This window comes from Elephantulus edwardii, unplaced genomic scaffold, assembly GCF_000299155.1.
Source record: "Elephantulus edwardii isolate Elephantulus edwardi_28Jun2011 unplaced genomic scaffold, EleEdw1.0 scaffold00090, whole genome shotgun sequence".
NCBI lineage: Eukaryota > Metazoa > Chordata > Mammalia > Macroscelidea > Macroscelididae > Elephantulus > Elephantulus edwardii.
This window is the reverse complement of record NW_006399840.1, coordinates 5119964-5127854: the sequence shown is the minus strand read 5'-3', so window position 1 is coordinate 5127854 and position 7891 is coordinate 5119964. Positions and strand designations below refer to the sequence as shown.

Genomic DNA, 7891 nt, shown 5'->3' with positions numbered 1-7891 from the left:
TACACACATTAAAAAAATAAAAAGTAATAAAAAAAAGTTTTTTTAAAAAGAATACAAAGAGTCATTACTAAGATGGAAGAAGAAAAGAACAAAATTGATGTCAGAAGAGACTCTGAAGATTGCACTAGAGCACCAAGGAGCCAAAGCAAAAGGAAGAAATCAAGAAGTTAAAGAGCTGAATAGAAGATTTCAAAGGGCTGTTTGGGAAGACAAGGCAAGATATTATAATGAAATGTGCGAGGAGCTGGAGTCAGAAAATCAAAAGGGCCAAACTTGCTCAGCATTTCTTAAGCTGAAATAACTAAAGAATAATTTCAAACCACGAGTTGCAATAGCTTAAGGATGCTATGGGCAGAGTATTGAATGATTCAGGAAGCATTAAAAGCAGATGGAAGGAGTATACAGAATTATTGTATCAAAAAGAATTGGCTGACACAGAAGAATTTCAAGAAACAGCATATGAGGAAGAGGCAATGGTGATGAAAGAGGAAGTGTAGGCTGCTCTGAAGGACTTGGCAAAAAATAAAGCCCCAGGAATTGATGGAATACCAATTAACATATTTCAGCAAACAGATGCTGCCCTGCATGTGCTCACCAAGTCGTGCCAAGAAATCTGGAGGACATCTACTTGGCCAACTGACTGGTTATTTATTCCCATTCCAAAAAAAGGTGACCTGAGAGAGTGTGGAAATTATCAAAGAGTATCACATCTTGAAGAGGGACACACATTTGTATGGAATGCTCAGGGATCTTGTGGCTTTCTTTTCATCCCAAGTGGGTGTCAGAAGAGGAGATTTGCCAGATGAATTGGGGATCTCTGGCTCAGAGTCCACCAGCATTTGAGCATGCCAGAACTGTAAAATACTGAAATGTTTTTCCATGCCTGTGGGCTGAGGGCGAAGAGCCAGTGTGCTGTGAGTCTCGGTCCCAGCTGGACCTTTGGAGTCCTATGGAGTGCCACTCCAAAGAAGAGGGACAGACATGCATATGGGATGCTTGGGGATCTTGTGGTTTTCTTTTAGTGCCAAGTGGGGTGTCAGCAGAGGGGACTTTCCAGATGAATTGGGGGGTCTCTGGCACAGAGTCTCCCAGCATTTGGGCATGCTGGAATTGTAAAATAACCATGGTGGACAGTGTTTGGTGGAGGTCCCCGATTAAAATAAGCTTGGAAGCAGGAGTGGCATCCATTTCCAAAATAGCTTGCCTCTGGAAACTTTATGAACCTGAAGAAAAGATGTAAGTTATGCAAGTGTTCAGGTCTTTTGTTCATAGGGTCGCTACGAGTCACCTATGACTTGATGGCACTTAACAACAACAACAACATCAACATCATTAAAACAACAACATCATTAATATCACACACTAGCAAAATCCTGCTTAAGATTATCCAGAAAAGACTTGAACAGTACATTGACAGAGAACTATCAGAAATACAGGCTGGATTTTGAAGAGATTGTGGCTCTAGGGAAATTACTGCCAATATGGATCTTGGCACAAAGCAGGAAATACCAGAAGAATGTCTATCACTGTTACATTGACTGTGCAAAAGCATTCGACTGTGTGGATCACAATAAATTGTGGCTATCCTTGAGGAAAATGGGAATCTCAGAGCACTTGATTGTGCTAATACGAAACCTATGCTTGAACCAAGAAGCAGTCCTCAGAACAGAGCAAGGAAATATTGCATGGTTTAAAATCAGGGAAGGAGTGTGTCAGGGATGCATCTGTCCCCATACCTTTTCAATCTGTATTCAGAACAGATCATTTGGGAAGCAGGGCTTTATGAGGAGGAGTGTGGCTATCATGGACTTCTCCAGAGTGCTGAAGAGCAGTGATGTCAATCTAGATACAGAGGTGCCTAATTCAGGCCATGGTGTTCTGAATTACTTGTTATGATTCAGAGAGTTGGACAATGACTAAGGATGGCAGAAGAAGAAATGATGCCTTTGAGTTGTGGTGCTAGAGAAGAGTCTTGAACATACCATGGACTGAGGAGAAAACAAATCGGTCTGTCTTCAAGAAGGTGAAATCAAGTCTTTCCTTGAAGGCTAGAATTTTGAAGCACCATCTCACTTACTTTGGGCATGTGTCCTTGGAGAAGGACATCATACTCAGAAGGGTGGATGGATAGTGCGGGAGAGGGAGACCCCGGATGAGATGGATTGATACAGTGACTGGGGCTATGGGAGTTGGTGTGTCAGAATTCGTGAGAATGGCTCAGGACAGGGAAGGGTTCAGAGCTGCTGTACATAGGGTCGCTATGCATCACAGGTGACTCAATATCATATAACAATAATAACATACTATGACAGGTTTGGAAGCAGGAGTGGCATCTACTTCCTTAATAACATGCCTTTGGAAACTCTATGAACTTTGATAAATGCCAATAGTTGTAGAGGGCTTCAGACCTTTTGCTCATAGAATCACTATGAGTCATGCTCACCTCAAAGGCACTCAACAGTCAACAACACTATCACATGGGAGGAGATAACGTATCTTTCTTCTTTGGAACAGTTAGTGATTCAAATTCCATACCTTTGACAGTACAATTCCTCACCACTAAGCCTAATGGAATCTTTTTCGTTTCTCTCCAAGTTTTACCAGTTAAGATATCTTTTTGAGAATATTTTCAAATTTAATCACTTCTCACTGATTCCAGTGCTACCATTTGTCAAAATGGTTTCCCTCTTGAATTATTACAGCAGCCTACTAACAGTTCTATTCGTTTCCATGGTCACACTTCATAGTTTCTATTCCTAGAAACAACTCCAAGTTGTTCCTTGGAGGCAAGGATTTTGAAGCTTTGTCTGACACACTTTGGTTATGTTGCCAGGAGGAAGCAATCCTTGGGTGGAGGAATAGCTCAATAGAAGAAGATTCAGGAGGAGATGGATTGACACAGTACAGGGGTAATGGGGGTAAATGTGTTGGAGACAGTGAGACTGGCTCAGGACAGGGCAGAATTCAGAGCTATTGTGCATAGAATGTGTGAGTCACAGGCGACCTGAGGGCACCTAACAACAGACACTCCAAAAATATCTGTTGAAAGATTAAAAACAATTTCCTTTCTAATTTGTCCTGGAATCTTCAATCCTATATTGAGTGAAGTCTGTAATCCCCCTCTTGGCCTTGATTAGTTCCCATAGCTTTTCCAGTTAGAATTGGAGAAACAAAAAGTCTTGGGACACATTTTTGCCACAACCACAGTCTTATTCTCATGCTTTAAATGTCAGTTTAGTGTAATACAATTCTGACCTCCTGTCAAATTTGAAATGTTCTCTCTTTCCTAGCTTGGTCCTATTTCAGACTGTGACTTCTGTCAGGAGAGGGGACCATGGCTGACTTCTGTTCCATATCTTTAGCTTCTGCTTCTCCAACCCCCCAGGCTAGTTTTCTCGTCTTGGCTCTCACTCCTTCAGAGTCAGAAAGAAAAAAAAAAGGAGAAAGACATGTTTTCACAATCTCCCTTTGTTCAATGTTCACGAGACTTGGCACACATAAATCTTGGTCTTTCTATTAGGATATATTTTGTGGGTTTCTAGAAAACATCCCCATTTGGAACCTCAGTGACTAGTCTTCTGATGTGTGATGTGGCTGGCCCAACAACTCTAACTCTCCGTCCTCTCGGTATTTAGCCTTCCATCCCACAAAAATCACTGGTAAACGTCTTGAGCAAGGTTCTCTTTGAAAATGGCTCCAGCCTAACTCCCACAAGACCCATAAAACTCCATGGGAATGTCGCCTGCCTCCTTGTCTGTGTGAAAAGTGTAGTTTGTTCTCAATACTGTCCACTTTCTCTGAATGACTGCCCCTTGTCTTTCCAGCTGAATCAAGTAGTTCCCAGAAGTCCTCTTACTAAGTCTCAAAACACAAGGGTCAACTTTCCTCCTGTGCCTCTTTGTGAGAAAGGGATGCAGAGAAAAATACTTTTCATTTTGGAGAAATTCTTGCTCTGAGTTTTCACAACTTCAGTTCTGTTTTCCTCGACCTTGATGATAGACTCTCCTTGCCTTCAAGTTGGTTCCGACTCAGAGACTGAAGAACAAGGTTTTGTTTGGGTCCCCTCCTCATAACAGGTCATATATGGCACGTGCTATTTTATTCTCAGCCTATGGAGAGACCAGCTAGAGATAGAACTAACCGTTTTTAACAACGTAAAACTTTAAAATAACCAGAAATTAGTTGGGTTGGCCAAGCTTCCATGCCCCTCCTCCTACTCTGCTTCTGGCAGCTGCTACGCCTCCATTTCCAATCTCAACTTAAATGTACCTTTTATGCACAGACCTGTTTTGACCTTCCCACTTCTGTTAGCCTCTTTTGACTCCCTCTTTTCTTTCTTTTTTTTTTCAGGTTTTGGTCATTTTAATTGTAAAAGCCAAGATTTTTCTATAAATAAGACCACTGTGTAAAATACAATTCACCCTTCTACTGAAACCCTTCTCCCGACACTCAAAAAGGGTAAAAAAAGCCAGCAGATCTGAGTACAAATCAGCATGCGGTCCCTGATGAGAAGTTCACTGGCAGTTTCAGCCCCTGCTGCCGTGGGCCTACAGAGCAGGCACACACCTGGCCGGGGCTCCCCACAATCCATGACACCCAAACAACTGGCCACGTGGAGGGTCAAGTGCCTGGCGACTGAGGGGGACAGAGAGCACTGACAGAGGCTGTCTGGACCCTCTGGCCAAGCTGGGCTGATGAGCTGGAGACAGAGTGGTTTGTTCAGCCTGGGGTCAGGTTGGGGCACAGGTGATGGGGGGAGGTCACCGCCTACCCAGAAGACAAGCAGAGAAGTGGCCAGTATCCCATGAGAGGTGAGGCTCCTTCCTAGGGTCATTTTTGTCATGGCCACTAAACACAAGGACAGTGGACACTTCACAGGAATGGGCTCCGGGACACTGGGCAGAGCAGCCCGGGAGAGGGAAGCTGGCCACCTTCCTCTCACCCTGCCCTATGCCCTGCCTCCCCCACACACCCTGGACTCAGATACGGCTCAGCAAATTCACACACTGGGCATGGCTCAGAAAACCAGGACACAGGACGAAGACAAGGCTCCCTTCTCAGGAGACCAGGGCCTGCATGGGGCTGCTCCTGTCCCTGCATGGTGCTGGGGCCGGGGCGGGGGACAGAGTGTCAGGAGCCCTTCCAGACACACACAGCCAGGGTTCCTTCGAAGTACAGGTAGAGCACGTTCACCCGGTGCGTGATCTCAAACCGAAGCCTTCCCCAATGACCACGTTCCACGAGGAGCGGAACTTCTTGTCCATGGTCTCCTTGATCATCTTGGGAGGGCTCTCATTGTTGGAGAATTTCTCACAGGCTGTGACACAAAGCTCCATGGTCTCCACTCGCATCTCCTCTGGCGTCCGAGTGCCTGACCAGAGGGAAGGTCTGCAGACGCTTGTAGTCAGCCTCGTCTCTCTTCCCTTCGGCTTCTCCCCGATCCTTCCACCGGGGCCATTGGCTAGGGGGAAAGGTGCGGAGACTGGCAGTTAGGGCACGGCCGGGAGACTCAGGGCAGCCCTGTCAACTTGGTGGGAGCAGAAAATGTTTTCCCCACGGGGTGCTGCTCCCACGGGGGCCAGAGCTCAGGCCGCAGCCTCTCCCTCTTTTCTTTTTTCATATTTTTTGTCAGAGTTGATTCGTGTATATGAATTTTTGTGATTAGTTTCTCATGCCCTGTCATGTGGGGGTTCCAGGGACCTGTTGGAGCCCAGTTGAGGGCCTAACATGTAGCTTGTGCTGGAACATCAGGCGTCACTGTAAGGTAGTGAAGTCAACAGGTTCAGGAGGCTGAGTGCCTGGGAGGGAATGTCATCTCTGCTGCTTCCTAGTCACATGCTCTTAGGAAAGTTTCATTAGCTCTCTGTGGCTTTTTTTTTTTAATCTATAAATTTGAGAAAATAATTCTATTTTAAGGTGCTGTCTTTTCTGACTCATAACAACCTCATATGACAGAGCAGAGCAACCCCATAAAGTATTCTTAGTTGCAATCTTTATTGAAGGGAATCCCCAGGTCCTTATATAGAGCCACTGGGTAGGAATAAATCATCAGCAATTTAATGTTTAACTGTTGAGCCACCAGAACTGTTACTTAAGTGTTTACAAGAATTCCTGGCACATCATTAGTAATTTAAAGTATTTGCTTTATTATTATTAATTGTGTGACTATGAAGTAGGTGGAATTCTTTTAGGGAGGATTCAATAAAGAAAGTGTTCTCTTTCACTAAAATCTACTACAAATGCTTCACTGTAGTGTGTTTCAGGCAGTATGAAGACATCCCTGGGTGAGTGTGGTCATATCAGACCTCCATCAGAGGGTGTCCTAGGGCAAGTAGGAGCACCCTTGTTCCTATATTGCACAGATCTGAGGATAGATCATTCCAGTTAGCTTTCTGGCTTAGTGGTTTAAGCATAGGTTTGTGACAAGCTCACGATCAATTTTGCCTCTATTGGACACAGCTCACAATCAGTTTTGCCTCTTTTTTTCTTATGAATTCTGTGACATTGAGGAGCTGCTTAACTTCTCTAAGAATGAACAAATTCATTTTAGAATTATTACTAGAATGTTGCTCAGAAGCGAGGCCATTGAATCACTTACTTTATACGCATCATCAGGAAAGATCAATTGCTATCATGTTTGATAAAGCTATTTGCTTAATGCTTACTAAAAAATGAAGGAAAATAAAAATTAAGTACGTTTGGTCTGTGAAGATAAAAGATATCTTCAGTAAGATGAACTGACACAAAAAAAAGACAACTCAGTTATGAAAGAGGAAGAGGACATGAATACACAACCAAAGAAGACATTCAGATGCCAATCAAACACGTGAAGAAATACTGAAGATCATTAGGTATTAGAAAATGCAAATCAGAACAACAACAAGGTATAAAAAAAATCAATAAAACATCAAATAACAAATGCTGGTGAGAGTGTGGGGAGGATTGGAGTCTGACACGCTGCTAGTAGGACTGTAAGGTGGTGTAATCACTACAAAAAGTAGTTTGGTGCTTCCTTAGAAAGTTGGCAATAGAAATGCCATTTAGCACAGTAATCTCTTACTAGGTATATACCCCAAGGAAATAAATGCACAAACTGTCATAGACATACCCATATGTCTTGCGGCATTATTTATAACAAAAACATAAAATAAATTAAGGATATATCAATGGATGAATGGATGAAGACACAATGGAGTATTATAAATCACTGAAAAATGGTCAAGAATTAACGAAATACTATACAGCATGAATCTAGGACAAACTGTGCTGAGTGATATAAATCAGTTAGAAAAAAGACAAGGTGTAAGCCTATTCCTATAAAAAGCTAAGGAAAGGCTAACACACGGAATCAATCTTGAATGGTTAACAGTAATGGAAAAGAAGGGAGAGGGCAGTAAAGATTAATAAAAACCATCAAACAAACAAGCAAAAAGAGATGGATTTACCCAAAAGTTGTAACAATGAACCTAAATATTCCAATTGCCATAAAGATGATTCAGGACCAAAGTAATATTTTGTTCTATTGTACATGGGGTAACCATTAGTCAGAATTGACTATACAGCAGCTAACAACAAGAAGTTTTGAAAAAGTATTTAAAATGAGCATAATATTGGCACCTATCTCATAGGGCTATTATATATGGGGTAGTGCTTAACACACCACGAGTACTCAAAAAATTAACGTTTATTAACATTCTTATTGATCACTACAGCTAAAACCATATAAAAAAATCAATGGATCAGAACTCTACTTGTGGATTAGGACTTCTAGTGTTGTTCCTAGCTTTTCTGTAATGAAGTTTATAGTCCTTGGTTTTAATCCTAGGTCCATGATCCACCTTGAATTGGTTTTTGTATATGGAGTGAGGTGTGGGTCTTGCTTGAGTCTTTT

At 42.6% G+C, this 7891-nt stretch overlaps 1 pseudogene; it reads right to left on the bottom strand.

Annotated features, from left to right (window-relative positions):
• Positions 1-5130: 5130 nt before the first annotated feature.
• LOC102873252 lies at positions 5131-6609 on the bottom strand (annotated as a pseudogene).
• Between the last annotated feature and the right edge of the window lie 1282 nt (positions 6610-7891).